We start from the raw sequence: 18513 nt of genomic DNA on the forward strand, positions 1-18513 counted from the left end.
TTGATGTCATGACCAATCACCATCTATGATAATTTGACTTAAAAGGTTGCTGCACACAGGTGAGATGCTCTCTGAAGCTTTGGCAGCTTGACTGTAGACTCTGAACTGCAACTGGAACAAGCTGAATGTATGTGCTGCACTGTATGAGGGTATGAGACCCTAAATAAACAGAATTGTCTCTTTGGTTCCAAAGATTATCTTTGTGGGCAGCATTAGAGGAAATTTGGTGAGAAAAGCTGAGGAGCTTTGTCAAGCAGAAAAGGAGGTGGGTGCTGGCCAAAGTAGCATTCAGCTACTTCGTGACAATGCATGTGTGACTCAGGCCCGTACTCCTAAATGTTAAATGTGGTAATCCCCAATCGTCCAGTCAAAACCTGACCACTAATGAGTACTATTTTTCTACTAGTCTGAAGGCTCATTTTTGTGGTATGAGATTTGCAGATGAGAAAAGCCTGGAGGCAATGACTGAGGGTGGCTAGAGCCTCCTGAAGTTTTCCTTTCCTTATCTGCATCTTTACTCTCATCTAAATTACTTTGATGAAACCAATAAGGGGCACAGACTAATTTAATTGATCTACTGCATATCGTTTCTTGTCCTGAACCTTTTGAACAGTGACATGGGTAGGGAAGGTTTGTGTATTTTTGTAAGGGGATTTATAATGATTCTTTCTTTTGTCTTGATTGTGTAAAAACAAACATTTAACTGATTGCTTGCAAGATTTACAGGGTCTACAATTTTGGTCAACCCTTGCTGTAATGCTTCAATACTTCCACTTTCATCTCCTGCCAAGCTCTAGTCTTGTGGTTCTAGAGGCTTTTGAATTTGTAATATCTCAGGGTAAAGTGTAGTGATTTCTAGATTATGCAGCACTGGGCAAGGTTATATAGTGCCTTTCTCTGGCGATGAGTAGAATTATCAAACTATTCTAGTTGCTGTTTCTTTTCTTTCTAAAAAATGTTGTTCTGCCACTGCTTCAGAAATATTGTCATATGAGGCAAAGATAATATTTTGCCACAGTTATATAGTTTCACGTAACTTTCAGTAAGTGATATACTGTAGCAATGTCCTTTTAAATTAGCCCTTGTTTTTTATAAATGGAAGAAATAAATTCTGAAAAAAGAATATAAATAGGAGTAAACAAAATTCCATAATATATTATAATAATAATTAAAAAAATAATTGCTTACACTTATATAGCGCTTTTCTGGACACTCCACCCAAAGCGCTTTAAAGGTAATGAGGACTCCTCTCCACCACCACCAATGTGCAGCAACCACCTGGATGATGTGACGGCTGCCATAGTTCGCAAGAACGCTCACCACACATCAGCTATCAGTGGGGAGGAGAGCAGAGTAATGAAGCCAGTTCATAGATGGGGATTATTAGGAGGCCATGATTGGTAAGGGCCAATGGGAAATTTGGCCAGGACGCCGGGGTTACACCCCTACTCTTTTCGAGAAGCGCCCTGGGATTTTTAATGACCACAGAGAGTCGGGACCTTGGTTTTACATCTCATCTGAAGGACAGCGCCTGTTTACAGTATAGTGTCCCCGTCACTATACTGGGGCATTAGGACCCACATAGACCACAGGGTGAGCACCCCCTGCTAGCCCCACTAACACCTCTTCCAGCAACAACCTTAGTTTTTCCCCGGAGGTCTCCCATCCAGGTACTGACCAGGCTCACACCTGCTTAACTTCAGTGGGTTGCCATTATAGCAGTTGGTTGGCCCTGTGTGATGCTCTGCCTGCTAATATTTTGTTAAATCTTTAGAAAGTGGCCTGTTGTTGTTACTGAAGATCATAAGGGCACTGTGACCAAAATGCTGGGTATGGGGAACATCATATGGAAAAAGATTTAAGTATGTTAACATGTTGAATCTATATTCTACTGCCTGTGGTTTCACCACAACAGAGAGGAAAATAATTACAGGCTGACTCTGCGCTTGAAAGAAAAAAAAAATCAGTATGAAACAAAATGCCACATCACTCCAGATTACTTACTTTTATTATTTTATCATTAATGTTAATAAACTTGCTATTTAAAAAAATCCTGGCACTTGTGGTTTTCAGAGTATTTAATCCATCTCGGAATACTCCTGCCTAGTGAAGGTAGTATGTATTTGTATGTGTGAACACTAAACAGCCCTGTCAAATAACTCCTAAAAAGTAAATCTTGGAATCATTTTTTTAGCATCCAGTCGTCTGTGTATTGGCAAAGTCTGTTTTCAGGCTACCACCTTTAGTTCATTACAACAGAGAGCAAGTGTGGACCTTTCTGCTGTAGCTTTGGATTTATTGTACTTCATGCAAACATTGCTGTCCCTCTGACTTTTTTGCCACTGGAAATGATTTTCTTCTTTCTCTTCCCTTTCATTAAAAACACATGCATGAATGGTTTGGTAGTATTGGTGCACATTTGGTTAAACGTCAAAAGTTAAAGAAACCAAATGTCCAGAAATATCTAGTAGAGTGTCAGCTCCTCAGCTCCTCAGTGTGTAAATTGAAGTTTGTAAGCCATTTATGGTTTCAGGCAGTGGTAAAGGAAGAGAAAACCACTAAATACTCAGCCTGCAACTGTGGGGGAAGTAACTCATTAAGACATCCCTTGCATCTTTGCGTGAGAAACCAGTAGTGAAAATGATACAGTGTTGGTCCAGGGAGACAGAAGACTGGTTTGAGTCTGTGCACTGGACCTTGTTCAAAGACGCATCATCCAGCCTGAATGAGAACAAAATAGTCATTGCAGACTTTATCATGAAATACTGTACAGTATGTTGTTGCCCGTGTACCTATGAAAATAATCCACGTTTTCCCCAAGCAGAAACCAAAATTAATTCATTCAGAAACCGATCCTGGGCTTTTAAATCTGGTGACTATACAAGAAAACTTGAGCAAGTATAGTATGAGCAAGCTAGAACTGCAGTCTTAACACCTCAGATGCTTGGCATATGTGGCAAGGATTCCGGGCCATCATGAATTTTAAAGTGAAACCAAGTGGAATCACAGTTACTAACACCTTTTGAACATGCGAACACAAAATCACCCGTGCAAGTCCCTTAAGCCCCTGCTGGCTCTGTGCTCTCTGTCACTGTGGCCAACATGAGATGAACCTTTAAACATTTTAACACTTGCAAAACGGCCGGCCCGGACAGTTACCTGGCTGTGTTCCTAGACCTGCGCAGACCACCTGGCTGGGGTCTTCACAGATATATTTAACCTCTCACTATTTAAGCAGTCCTACCTGCTGTAAGAGGACCACCATTATTCCAGTACACAAGAAAAAAAAGTTAATGTGTCTCAGTGGTTATCGCCCAGTAGCACATCCATCATATTCAAGTGCTTTTAGAGGTTGGTAATGGCACACATTAACTCTGGCTTCACAGACAATCTTGATCCACTTCAGTTTGCGTACAGACATAATAGGTCCATAGCTGATGCCATCTCCATTGCACTTTGGCTCATCTAGACAATATAAACACCTGCGCCAGATTAGTATTCATAGTTTGTAGTTTAGCATTTAATACTATGATCCCATCCAAGTTAGTCACTAAGCTCTCACACCTGGGTCTTCTTATTTCTCTCTGTAACTGGGTCTATGAGAATAGGCAACAGCATCTCCTCCACGCTGATCCTCAACACAGGAGCCCCCCAGGGCTGTGTGCTCAGTCCCCTGCTCTGCTCTCTGTGTGACATAGCTCCAACTCCATCTTTAAATTTGCTGATGACACCACCATTGTAGGTCTGATCACAAATAATGATGAAACAGAGTACAGGAAAGAGGTTAAGGACCTGGTGGTGTAGTGCCAGGACAGCAACCTCTCCCTCAACATCAGCAAAACTAAGGAGCTGGTTGTTGACTTCTGAAAGCAGGGAGAAAGCCATGCCCCTGTCTGTATCAATGGTGCAGCTGTGGAGATGGTCAGCAGCTTCAAAGTCCTGGGCATTCACATCACCATATATATGACCTGGTCAAATCACATAGACGAAGTAATCATGAGAGCACACCAGTGCTTCTATTTCCTCAGGTGACTCGGCAGATATTTGGTATAGTATGTCTTCACAAATACAAATTTCTACAGAAAAACTATAGAAAGCATTCTCACTGGATGCATCACAGTTTGTTATGACAATTATGCTCATGACAATGGAAAACTACAGAAGGTGGTGGAGACAGCTGAGGTCATCACTGGTAGAGAACTCCCTTCCATCCAGACCATCTTTACCATACACCATACACCGCCTCAGAACAGCACATAATACAGTATACTGTACATACTGTACATGTAATCAAAGATCAAACCCACCCTGGGAATGTACTTTTCTCTCTTCTTCCTTCTGGCAGAAGATTTAGGAGTATAAAAGGCCTGATCTCTAGGTTCACTTTACAGCCATATGACTCCTGAAGTCCTCCTATGCCCGGTTACATCTCTCAAAATATTTGCCACTACTTTTCAGACCACCCCTGTTTGAATGCTGCAGCTATTTCCATTATCCTATCTCCATGAATGTGATGTCATTTGTTATATCATTTTGTATGTCAACATTGTCTTCTTTATGTTATCTGTTATGTCATTTGTCATGTGAGGAAAACATGCAAGCATGCATTTCATTGAACTTGGCTACATATGACAATAAACCTGAACCTAAGCCTAAGAATATATGTAGCTGCTCTTCTTTGGACGGACTGACTGACATTGTAAACAGTATTCTAAATGACTACAGTTTTAACATAATACCCCTTGATTTAAATTCGACATAAACCATATATCCTCACATTATTAGTCTCTTTTAAATACATAGTTTCTTCTTGCTACCTGCATGTAATGCTTATCCCTTATCTACATAAACATAACTTGACTGGGTTGGCCCAGTCTTGAATTCTACCTCAATTTCTGTCCTGTTTGCCAGATCTCCTATTGTGGTACCATCTTGTCAACCTCACTTCTTTACAAGAGTACCAGGATCTAGTTTATTGACATAAATTGGGAAAGCATTGGTCCTTATTCAGATTCCTGTGGTAATTATCTCTTATTTCTGCTCAGTTTATCTATCCATTATTCAGTTCTCAATCCAAACATATGCAATACCTTGTGCCTATGCCTACTGCTTGTGATTTATTTGAAAATATCATATATATGAGGAAATATCAAAAGGCTTCTGAAAAAATAAGATATATTTATGACACGAAAAATACAGAAAGGTTAAATGTTATATTCATCCTCCACCCTTTATTAAAAAATGGAAGACATTGCTTCAGCATAACCCTAATAGGTTGTTCAACTATGTTTGTTGGAAACAAATTATTGATAAAGCTGAAAGCAAGGTAGCTTGATCTTTCACTCTTGTCAAAGAGATCTTGAGATGTCATAGATGCTGAGGAGAAAAAAAAACACTGCCCATTTTGGAAAGATGGTAATATAACAGCAGAATTTGGACTTTGTGTATCTTGCATTGTGTTAATATGTTGTGTACATCAATATGGCAGCCACGAAGCATATTTCAACATCTTTTAAACATTCTCAATTGTTACCAACTTTTCTATAAGTTGCTGTATGTAAAGTAGTACAGTATGTGGTTTACCACATCGAGGAATGTTACTTTTGTTTTTGTCTTCATTGAGATCCAAGAGTATGCAAGCTGTTTTGCATACTCTTGGACTTTTCTCTGCTGTATTTTAGTACTTTTCTGTCTCAGACCTTGTTGCTTTCTTTTTGAACCTCAGCTATTTGTTAATATGCCATGTTGCTGCATTTCTGCTAGTTTGCCAGAAACGACAGTTTGTCCATGAAACAGCTCATAGCCTTTATTAATTTAAAAAAGCTGCTTATGTAATCACCCTGTGCTTCCTTCTGCCTTAGGACTGATCCTCTGATCTTCAGCTACTCTGATTTGAGATCTGAGAGCAGGTAAGAGGTCACATTTTTATTGTCTAAGTGCTGCCTCTTGTAAAATGTAGCTTCTTTTGATTTGTGTAAACTTTGCTAGTGGGCCACTAAAAATTTGATTTTGTTTCAATCATTGTAGATTCTTAGATTAGTGTTCTGGGCTAATGTTCATAATTTTTATTTTTAATAGTTTTATGAAAATCTCATAAGAATTAATAGGGGACAAGGTACTTTAAAGCTTCATGGATTGAAAATAGTTCATATAATGTATATTAGTTTTGTTGTTAGAACCAATAAACATGTACAATAATTTCAATCAGGGATTTCCGTGTTCATTATCCAATGTCCATTTTTTCACACTGACTAATGGTTTAGAATCGATCTCGCATAAGTGTCATTAGATTATTTTTTACTAAATTTCACTTTGAAGTTGTATGCATTTTAATTCCAGGCTATAAGGCAACAAAGGATGAAAATTGTGAAAGGGGGTGTAGAGTTTTCTTATGCAGTGCATATAGAAAGAATTGTTTAACTCATTTATTTATTCGTACTATATGTTGTAGTCTGTAGGTAAATACCTGATAAGAAGTGAGTTAACGTGTTACAAGGATCGTAAGATCTGTAAATTGACTATATGCATATTCCTTGAATATTAAGTTGTAAAATACAGTATACAACTAGTGATGATGTACAAAATTGCTTGTGCAAATACAAGTTTGAGATATCAAATCTTTGTAAATAGTAGCAGTATTCAAATCTTTATTTTCTTTATATGGCAGTATACAGTATAATTGAGCACAAAAGAATCTGCCTAGAGTTTTACAAGATAATCCACTCTTTATTAGATCTGAACAACTAACTCATTATTGATTTAATGTGATCAATATCTCCTTTTTTTTTCCAACTCTTCAAGTACTGGTACTTTGTAGTGATCTTTATAATTCTAAGACACATCAGGCCCCCGGGACAGGACACCTCTACTTTATGTTCTTCACTGTGTTCTGCACTGCTTCACCTCCCAGGTCTGTGAGGAAACTGTGGTATCCCAGTTACTGGTGTACCTTTACATTTCTGTCGTGAAACTTAAAAGCTGTTATGCAGGCTCATTTCAGAGGTACAATGCAGAAACAATGTAAAAATAAATACCATTTATCCATCCATCTACTAACCACTTCATCCAGTTCCGGATCACGGGTGAGCCAAAATATCTGCGAGCAACGGGTGCAAGGCAGGATACTCCCTGGATAGTGTGTCAATCCATTGCAAGGCACGCACAGATATAGCCACAGACATACAGTACACACTCACACCGGGCCAGTTTTCCCAGAAGCCCATTAACCCGCCTGTACATTATGTCTTGACTGTAAGAGGAACCTGGAGCATCCGAAGGAAACCCATATGAACATGGGGAGAGCATGCAGATATATGAACAAACTCCATTCAGGTAGCACACCAGGCCTGGAATTGATCCCAGGGCCCCAGCATTGCTAGAAAGCAGTGCTGACTGTGCCGCCCTCAAAAAGAATACAATACTTGTAAATAACTTTGCATTTACTGTGTCAATGTATTTAGGGAAAGGTTTGCTTCATACTGTATATTCCATATGTGAAATTACAGCATTTAGACCAGGTTTAGTTGAATTGTTTTCCATTATTGCAAATCATGTTCTTAGCTTTTGTCCTAGCAAAGTAAGATAAAGGGAAAACTTAGCAGTTAAGAGTCACAATCTTAATAATTTCAAACCAAACAAAGAGGCAAAACTAGTTCAATTTGGTGTACTGTACTTCCTGTAGGATGTCTGGATTTGCAGCAGAAGGAAATAAGTATCCTTTTGTCCTGCATAAATGTCTATTTTAGAATAACAAAGCAAGTATAAAATTAATTAACTTTAAACTCCAAATTTTGTTAGATTATTTTATCCAAGCCTATGCCAGTACTATAACTGAAGAACAATCAACTGCAGTGTCATCAATGAACTTTTTTGTGGGTTAATTTGGGTTGTTTTTAAGCCTAAGCATGTGAGGTCACCATGTCATTGGTGGAGATAGCTAGAAATTGCTGCTGTTTTACTTAATAGTGCTCTAGTGACCTCTGCCTGGTAGGCAATAAGCAAACTTGAACTTCAACATTATGAGTAAATATCTCTGCTACATCTAGTCAATTTGTCTACATTAGAAAGCCCCTGCAGGGGTGATTTGTCTGGGAATACTGTAAGTGGGGAAGAAAAGGAATAAAGTGATTCTGCAGATCTGGAAAGATTAGGTTATTAATAAAGAATTTGCCATTGTTGCCACCCAGAAGCGATGAGAAAATGTGAATTCATTTGAAAAATTGATATTGAAAAATGAAGATATTTTGACAGGAATTGCAAACTTTACCAGTCTCTGTCTTTTCTTTGAATTTTACAAATGTAAGATTATCCAGGCTTGAGACTGCATTCTTTAAATCCAAAAGTACTTAAAGGGCAAATCCAGTGCAAAACAAAAATCAAACACAAAACCAAATACAAAATTAGAACTTCTTACGTCATTGCATAATAATGCTATGAGTTCAAGTTCAAAGTTTTGCTATTTGTAACAAGTACATTGAAATTGTTAATTGTGCTTGTTCTGTCAGTGTATTTGTACAGTAGGTGAATACAGCCATAAGTGAAAGAGGTAGGTGAGTACTGCAAAGACAGGACCTTCAGGTACACAGTACAACATACAATATATACTTTACAATATACAATAGTAGAAAAATATGCAGTATGTAGTGCAAACATGCCATATTCAACAGTCGATGGTAGTGACGAGAAGTCATTTTGCAGTTAGCCATTCGCTATTCAAGGCACATATTGTACCGCTTGGGAATAAAAGATGTTTCTGAGCCTGATGGTTTTGATGCTGTGGTACTGCCTGCCAAATAATAGAGTTGAGAATGGTTTGTGTCTGGGGTGGTTACAATCCTATGGCTTTATTTCAGAAATGCTTTATATAGATCGCATCAATTAATGGTACTGTAAGTCAGATCCAATTGGTTTTTTTTTAAAGAAAACCTGTTCTGGATGGTTGTGTTCTCATACTGTATGGCAATGCCACCAGTCTCTGTTGTTTGTTGAGTTGAAGCACAAACCTCCCTGCTTCACTGAGAAGGAAGGCTCGACCTTGACCCAAAATAACCCAAAACACAGAATTACTCTCCTTGTTAAAAACAGCTTTGTCATTCTTATCCTGAATAAATGTATGAGTGTGAAGAAGTATTGCTATATCACTTCAGCCTCGTGTTGTTCCCAACTCATAGTGTTTCTGCTTGTTTCTGAAATCCTCATTGGATTTCACCTTTATGCATTTCATAATTATTACATACTACTTAAATGATCCTATGTTGCATGTGCATCATAAGATACAGCTACTTTATATATGTGGAAGCTGGTTTTACATTTATTGCTAAGCCACGTTTAACTATTCAAAATATATGCCACCTGTTTGTTAATTACAGTAAACCTCTTTTGCATTAAGTTAAACTGTGAAACACGTTATTTTAAAAGTGTTTGAGCTTATTTATATAGTTTATAAGATTATACAATTCGAATTATAAGAATACAATAATAAGATTGTGACTGTGAGTTATCTGTTCTGAAACTGAAATAGAACAGAGCCTTTTTCAAGCCTCATTTCTGTGGGGGGAAAAAAACATATTTTGCTAATTTAACTTTAACGTGTAAATAAACCCCAATAAAAATCCTTGTGGTCATCTTTGTGGTATTGAAAGTTGTGTGGTGGGTACACTTGAATGTCTGGTCTCTCCATCTTCAATATTACTCGTGTCTAAAATATTAAATATTATACAGACAAAATAAGGTACTTATATTTTAGGTAAGAAGAGTTTAAAAAGCTGTAGTATTGGGAGAGAGGAAATTGTTTTTAGGAACTAATTTTTACCTTCTGGATGTTGAAATGTGACTGAATCATAGTAGCACACAACCTGAAGTGGTATATACAGTCTTTTTTGATCTAGTTTATTAATCAATTCATTCATTTTCTAATCTGCTTATTCAGTGCAGGTTGAATGGGAGTTCAAGCCTAACCTGGTAAGCAACTGGTGCAAGGCAGCTGTCTTGTCCAGGGTGTATTTTATAAATTCACCTATTAAATTATTTAAGACCCTGAATGCTCACTGAAAAGTTTCAAAAGCACTTCAAACATTATCTGCAGATCGTAAACAAAATCTTTTTAATTTTTAGAAAGGGTGGCTGATAGGGAATATACTGTAGCAGCAGGTTTTGTAGTTCAATAGAATTTGGGAAGCTGAATATTATATTTCTCCATCTGAATTGAGGGTTCCCCACACAGCATCTCGAGAATTGTTACAAATTGTGCTTACTTAGAAGCTGACTCTGTATTGTGAAGATGAATATGATTGAGGACTTGACCATGTTTACATTCATATTTCTTTAGAAATATTTAAAAAGTATGTACAGGATGTTCCCACACTCTTGTATTAAGTGCTCCTGAAATATGCATTAATTGATATTTCAGTTCCATAAAAGTAGTAGTCAGTATTTTCATCCACAGATATTTGTCAGGAAGAAAACAGAATTAATGTTCTCTGATCCACCAGAAACATTAAGTGAGTGGTATACATGTGGTGGCTCAAAAGCACATTTGTACAAAAAGATGAGGAAAGATTTGTTGAAGCCAATGTTTCTGAAGGCCTGTAAGTCTGTTACTTCAAGATGGATCCACTACACATCTCTGCCCAACAGGCAATTTATCTTTCAGTTTTAGTAGTGAAATAAATAAAAAGTTTGCTAAATATGCATTTTAGGATTGGTTGTCTATTGGAATTTTGATCATTTTGTTAAAACAAGAGTGAATGCAATTTTACTTTGTGTTTGGCAGATTACTTAAGAACTATAGCTCTTAAATATAATTCAGTTGATATGTCATTTAATAATCTATTATTATTATAATCTATTTGATCCGGAAAGGTTTCTCCACTGGACCGTTGCTGCCAGTGAGCCAGCCTGTTTCTTATCATCTATTGAACGTAATAGGGGAGTGCAGAGAAATGCTTTGTAAATGAGAGTACATTTCAAGATGAGCACCAGCTGCATGATGCTTGTCCAGTGATTTCATTTACTGTGTTTGTTGTTTAAAGCATCCTGTCATTTACATCACCAAAACAATAGGACGAATGGTTGGCTAATTCAGGGACCATTTCAGAGCACTGAGGATCAAGGTGCATCATTTTACCCTCACCATTAATCTCACTAATGTCTGTTTCCTTTCACAGTGATTCAAAGACTTTTGTTGGTGCTCCATGGTTTTCATAATAGTGACGATACAAATATTGTAATTATAACAAACCTTTGGTTTAACTTACAAAATCTGCTAAAGGGGAATTTTGTTTGTAATATCAGAAATACCAGACTCCCCACAAAAACAAGCAAAAGTCCGGTAAAGACATTTTGAAATGGTATTGTTTTATACAAATTCTCGACGAGTTTACTAGATATATTTACAGATGTGTTTTATTAAACAGGCATTAGCTACATCCTGTACACTGTTACTGTGAGTAATTATCATTCTTCTTCGGAGTCAATAAATTTTCTAGATTTAATAAAGAAGAATAATAAGGACAGTTATGCAGTTGAAGGGAAGTGGGTGGTTACATACAGTAAGAAAACAGCCTTGTGTTTATTTAGAAGATAATTTTAAGAATGTGCCCTGCAAATGCACAACAGAGGTTCTGTACCATAAATATCTCTGTGACCACAACAGAGAAAGACCCCCCTCAAGCCGTGAGAAAATATTGTTGCAGAAATTAAACATTACACAGTACTGTTAATAAGCAGTGTATTGTGGAATTGTGAACTAAATCTTAAGAAGAAAAAATAGTTGTCTACACTTGTAAAAGGGTAAACGACATTTATTTAGATATTTAACATTTTCCTTCATTCTTATTTCATGACACATGCAATAAACATGTGTAAATGGATGTTACTTTTTTATTTCATACTTTTGGGTGATTGCCATGCTGAATTATGCAATCTTTAAAGTCTTTCTAATTTTAATAGAAGCAAGATAACAATCCCTGGAAATATAAGGGGGAAAAAAAGGAAAAAGGAACATAATTAAATGTATTTATTTTGTCTTTTACACTAAAAACATTTGATGCAAGGTTATCTTTGTGCTGGATATCTACTCCCCCCAGAGTATTTGTGCCCTTGGCTTACCCTTTGCCAAAATGCTGTAGTAGATTGAACTTCCTAAGCACTTCTTACAATTTCCACATTCTGCAATTCTTTAGAGACAGTCAGTCCTATAACAATCACAGAGTGATTTCCAACGCGCTTCCAAGATCGCAGGAGAAAAGTCAATCACTGAGTTATCGCAAAAAGCAAGCATGCACCCCATAAACTGCTCGTTTATTCATTGGGAGTTTGCATATGCAATTGTATATTTGGATATTCTCAGTATAGTAAGTTGAAATTTATTTTAGATACAAAGAAAAATATGAATAGGTGTAGGCTACAGTGGACTTGTTCCTGTGGGAATTCTTTGTATAGGCATATGAAATATATGAAACTTTAGTTATATGGATCTGTATGCTACTCTGAATCCTTCAGTGAATAAAATAAAAAGTTAAAATATACAAGGAAAAGTTGTACTGATGTAAAAGAGCTGCAGCTCTTTCAGATCCAAAAACATTCAGAAGGGCCAAATGTATGCTTCTGAAATCATAGCTCATGTTCTGCAGTCATGTTACAGTTTTTGCTGAGTAGTCATCTTCTTAGGCTGTGTTACTGTATGTTTGCTGTTTCTTCTGCATTACCTTTGTTGGTAAGGTCTGAGAGTTGACTGAAGCCTTGCTAACTATATAGAATAAAAAGAATTTACAAATACAAATTGCAGCTTTTCTTTTTTATTTATACATTTTTATCATTTTATGCTCTTTGTCCTATTGTTCTTTTCTTGTTTGTGTGGTACTTTCTTCTGCAAAAGAGATTTATTCAGTCCAGTAACTGTCTACTCTATATACTGTACTTATCTGAGTGCCAACAGTGGAGTTCATCAGTATTTAAAAAAAAATGTGATCACTAGCCTTCCTTTCAGCCATATGGTGAGCCATATGAGAAGCTTTGCCTCCTTGTTCACTTTATTTTAGGCTTTCAAAACTAAAATTTAGTACATTATCTGGAACAGACAGCAAAAAATAATAAAGTTTTGTGGTGTTGTCTGTAAAGTAACTGCACTGAACTTGAGTTAACTGGCAGTTTCTGTGCTTGGAGCTCTGACAGTTTTATGTTTTTTAACATTGCGGCAGCATCGTCTGTGCTTGATGTCATGTACAGAGATGTTTTTAATAAAAGTGTTAATGCATTTTCAATCAAAACATCCTTCAGCTGTTTTCAGCAGTTTAGCTAAATTTTATATTGGGTTATGCGTGTCCTAATTTTACTTATTATATTTTCCTTGTGCTGAGTGAAGACTGACCCTGGCTAATTTGAAGTACCTTTACAAACACTTTTGGAGATCTGTAGTTTCTACACTATAAAGATCTTTGCTGACAATGTTTTGACTATTGCTAATATAATTTATGCTGTAGTGTTTTTTTTTGTTTTGTAATGTGTATGAATGTCCTTCTAGTTTTCCAATTGAAACAATTCAATTGTACAAGGCTGATTGAACACATTCATTTTTGATTTAATGGATTGTCATTTCATCATCCAAAATGGTGTAAACTGTTTTGTTGACATTATTATCAGAGCATAGGCTATATATGAGTATAGCCATGCTTCTATTTTTACCCCACAGTCCACTAAAGAACTCATAGGTCCACTATATAAACCTGGTCCTTTATCAACTCCTCTCCAAACAACCTCAGTCAGCTCTTTATTGGCATAATGTGAGCAATTTAATAACTTCTCCCAGCTCTTTGGGTGCTGTTTATGTGAAGAGACTCGCTGGCCCTAAAAGAGCAGGATTCCTCACCTCTGCTACATACTGAAAGTTTGGCCATGCAAACCATGGAAGTCATGTCTGTATTCTATTCTTCCTTCTTCACCATTTTCTTAGTGGGTTACAATTTGAAGCTTTCTGTTCAACTTGTTTTCTACTATGTTGTGCACAAAACTGTTTTTGAGATTTAAGATATTTGAATTTCCTTTTGTATTTAAAAAGCTTTTTCATTCTTTATCATGTGTGCAAAATTCTTCATGGACATTCCCAGGAGATATCCTGAAGTCATTTAACAGAACATTGTAATAACCGTTCAGTTTCTGCCTAAATGGATGTTTATAAATGGAGCTTGATAACCTTCTTTGGGTGTTTGTTGGATATTACTAATGCATTTATTATGTGCATGTTGAATCAAACCCAGCTTAAACTTTACTGGTTTTTCATCTATTTTTTAATGTTTGCATTCATGTAGATAAATATTTTTGATTTAAAAGCCATGATTTGCAACTATTGTTTCAAATCTTTGGTTTGTGTAGTACATGTCTGTGGTGTCATGAAGGCCAGTTCTCACACAGCACAGATAATTGCCCCCTCAGACTCGAGCAGTGCTGTTTTTAATCGTGGGCAGCAGCTCCCAGGAGGTGGCACAGAGCTGGTTGAGAATCCTGGTGTTAGGGTGAGGCTGACTGCATAGTTCTGGTCTTACTATACACCACTGACCCCCGGGGCATGTCATGTCCTTGCAAAGTCTGTTTAGTGCTCTTTTATAGGATAAGACCTTACAGTATATGCAGACAAAACAGGTGTCTTGAAAATGCAACCTTTGGCGGGTGCATGTACTGTATGTTGTCACTGGTTCAGGGATAGTGTGGTGGTTGTAACAGTGAGCATAGTTGTGTTTGCTGGCAGTGCCAAATGTATTTTAAAATCTGAAAAGGACGAGCAATTAAAAAAAACTGCTTTCCCAAGGTTGGTCTTGCTGTAAGTATTCTTGGTTCTGCATTTAGCAACATACATAATTCATTTTTGGATTATTTGCTTCTGTGTTGGATAGGATATGTTTTTCTTTGTCAGTTGTGGAAGATTTTGTTCAACTTCCACCAAAAGAAAACAGCAGTAGGAAGTGTTGCCATTTGCTGACTGGGCATATGCTGCACCACTGCTTTCTTAGTCGTGGGAGTCGTTTTCTGGCTTTTACACCAGAAAGAAGCCTCTTTCCGAGTATAATATGAGGTTGCGATGGATTCTGCCATTAACATTTCTTTCACTTTTTAACATGAAGCCTTCCTCATCAAGCCAGCATTGAATTGTGATGTTTGTGCAGCTCAGCCTTTTTTGAATTCGTTTCCAGGACCTTACTCAAAGTTTCTATGGTGCAGTAGTTAAAACACAATCTATGCTTCTTGGCATAATGACAGGCTCATGGCAGGAAACAATTCTTATTTCTAGGTTGTAGAATGATATTCAAGCAATTACTGAAAAGGTTTGCAGATGTATTTATTGTTACCTCTAAATATAAGATATAGTAATAAGAGTATATATTTTTTGTAAAGTAGCAAGTCTTGAATTAAAATGTCAGTGTCAACTGAATTTATTTGCAATATGGATATCTTCTTTTTGTTTCTTGGGAAATGATCACTCTAGTATGATGAATGAAAATAAATGCCCATTTCTTTAAAAAAAGTGTTTTCGGTATCTTTCAGAAAAGTGGAATTCGTTTCTTTCTCCCTTACACATCTTGCATCTGATTTTGTGAAATATGACTTTCCTTATCAAAATCAAACTTTTAAAGGGAGACAAAAAACACGCAGAAATGTTTATTTCAGTCTGATAGATATAATTTAACATCATTTAACTGGTAAATCACAAGTCACAGTATGCTCTAGCACCAGTGGTCTTCTGTGCCTACAATAATATGCTTGATGCTTTCTTCGGAAGATCTTAATGACGTCACTCTAATCATCCAAACTAAAGACCTGAACACAGTTCAGGTAGGGCTAATTAGTGTGATTGCAGAACTGGAAACTGTATTCAAATCTATACTTAAGTTCATATGAAGAGGTGGTGGTCCAAGGCCTGTCTTGATAACTGCCATCATCGTGAGTGCATAAAGCTAAAAGCTTTATTAAAAAAAGCTTTTTTATTATTGTCGTTATAATTAGACATTTGACTTGTTAGGATCATCAGAGACAGCCGAGACAGCGTGCTCATGTCCTGTACCATTTTTTCTGTGCTGTGGTGTTTTTTTAATCCATCAAGAATGAAGTGGTGTGCTGCAAGCTTTTATTTTTAATCTGTGTTTTAATTTATGGACTTGCCCAGTATTTTAATTAGGATAAGACTTGAACTGTGTTTCTGTGCACCTACTGTACAGTCCATTCCCCAGCAGTGCACTTGTGCTAATTGAGTTTGTGACCTGACTCACACCAAGAACAAATCCTAAGGACTGTCTGAGATCAGGGTAGAGCAGAAGCTCCTTCACTGAAAAGTGAACTTTCTTTGTACTTTTAATTGGAGGGAAGGCTGTACTTGGCAAGTTGTGTGTTTTACCACAGTTGATACTTTTTGTTCAATCATTAAGACAGTAGCTCCATCTAGTGGGCAGTGTACTCTATATACACATACAGTGAGTTTTATTCAGAGGATAGTCCAGCTAAGTTAATTTTATATTTAGTTTTCTGTGCCTCAGCTAAAGAGGTAGTGAATCCTGTATCATGGCATATGTATTCTCTTATTTCAGTTACCCTTGAAAAGTTTAACCTTTTTAAAAAAGTTTTACATGTTTAAAATCCTACTGTATAAATTAACAAAAGACTTCATTGTCTCGATAAAAATCATCCTTTTTTTCTGCTTGTTGCCCAAAAGGTAGTATAGAGTATGATGCTGCTTATTGTTTCCCATGCACACAAATTACTCTTTTGTTTGTAAGAGAAGTCAAAGAGAGTTCATGCTCACTCATTATACATCTCTGATTATACAGTGTTTCGTATAAAATTTATTCATTCATTTAGTTAAAGAAGCCTTATTGTAAAATTAACAAAAAACATTGTAACTTTAGCACATGGAAACACAAGGAATTAATCACTTCTAGTCAGGCAAATACAATTGGAACTAGTCTAGAATCAAATAGCAGTATGAATAAGAATGACTTAAGAGTGTGTTGTAGAATTAAATCAACATTTTGGTAAAATGACATGAGAGAAGTTCATTAAGTTATAAATTTATTAAGGTGAAAGGTGACATTTTCTAGTGCCTTGGAGCTAGAGTGTATTATCATTCTCTGAGTAAGGAAAGAACAAAAAGCGGAATGAAAATTAAAATTAGTATCATGGGAATATTTTATAACATTAAAAAGTGATGATTGAAAATGTTACTGTAAATTTTTTATCTAATGTGAAATGAAGTGTTTTTGAAAGGTCATTTATTATTGGCATATGGAGCATATGTGCTTGACCTCTGCCTCAGGTCACAACAAAAATATCAGTTTGCTGATAAATTAGAAACAGATCAATTCTTGCAGCTGAGATGACGTTTCGGCGCTTTCACTAGGTGGCAGCAGACTCTACAGCTATTGCTGAATAAAGCTGCGTTCATAAAATTGTTTTATATTGAATTCTACCTCTTCTCAGCTGTTTAGTGTTCTTTTTTAGAGGTAGAGAGAATTTGTTTCATTTTCATTTCTGGATTTTTTAATACCTCATGAGTGAACTCATCAGAGCTCAAGACATTACATGGGGTATCATACCAGATTTAAATAACCTTTAGCCCACAATTTGAGGAAATATTTGCATCTATGGTTTGAGAGTTGACAGGCATCTTATATGGGCTGATGTGAGTACAACTGATATTGGATATCTTAGCCAGGAAAGGGGCATTTTGTTTACTAACCACCTCAGATTTTGCCTGAAGAATTCGCCAGGGGCTTCTCAATCTGCTCTGTTCAGAAATGCTCGCTGGTTTTTAATTTAAATTTCTGTTTGATGTGTGACCTGGCAAAGGTCAATCAAAAAACTGATGTTGACCATGAAAATCCTCTTGTGAGTAACATGGATGCTATCATTATTTGTAGCACCTAGAACGTGTGTAAAAACTAGTCAAACAACTAGGGCTTTTAAGAAAAATTTCATGAGCCCCCATTTCCTTTTTGACAAGTGTCAAATGAGAGGAAGGTGACAGTTTAATCAAATTTCAACCCAAACCTGTGCCATGTAGATAATAAACGAACACCTAAACACTTGGTTAAAAACTCTGTTAGTTTGAATACTTGCATATTTACATTATTTTTAGGAGGGGTCTCTTTAGTTTTTTAGTTGTCATCTGATGCCCATTTCTTTAAAAAAAGTGTTTTCGGTATCTTTCAGAAAAGTGGAATTCGTTTCTTTCTCCCTTACACATCTTGCATCTGATTTTGTGAAATATGACTTTCCTTATCAAAATCAAACTTTTAAAGGGAGACAAAAAACACGCAGAAATGTTTATTTCAGTCTGATAGATATAATTTAACATCATTTAACTGGTAAATCACAAGTCACAGTATGCTCTAGCACCAGTGGTCTTCTGTGCCTACAATAATATGCTTGATGCTTTCTTCGGAAGATCTTAATGACGTCACTCTAATCATCCAAACTAAAGACCTGAACACAGTTCAGGTAGGGCTAATTAGTGTGATTGCAGAACTG

General features: G+C 36.5%; 1 protein-coding gene across 3 annotated transcripts in view; it reads left to right on the forward strand.

Moving 5' to 3' along the window:
• LOC148654576 (tetraspanin-9) overlaps window positions 1-18513 on the forward strand; it is a 195763-nt gene that overhangs the window by 35751 nt on the left and 141499 nt on the right. For 2 of the 3 annotated variants that reach the window (XM_088647049.1, XM_088647051.1), the window contains exon 2: window positions 5862-5909. The exons of the other annotated variant lie outside the window; for it this stretch is intronic. The gene's annotated coding sequence lies outside the window, so the exon portion shown is untranslated. The remainder of the gene's footprint in view (window positions 1-5861; window positions 5910-18513) is intronic. 3 annotated transcript variants of the gene reach the window in all.

Source organism: Lepisosteus platostomus, chromosome 9, assembly GCF_059453375.1.
Source record: "Lepisosteus platostomus isolate fLepPlt1 chromosome 9, fLepPlt1.hap1, whole genome shotgun sequence".
Lineage (NCBI taxonomy): Eukaryota > Metazoa > Chordata > Actinopteri > Semionotiformes > Lepisosteidae > Lepisosteus > Lepisosteus platostomus.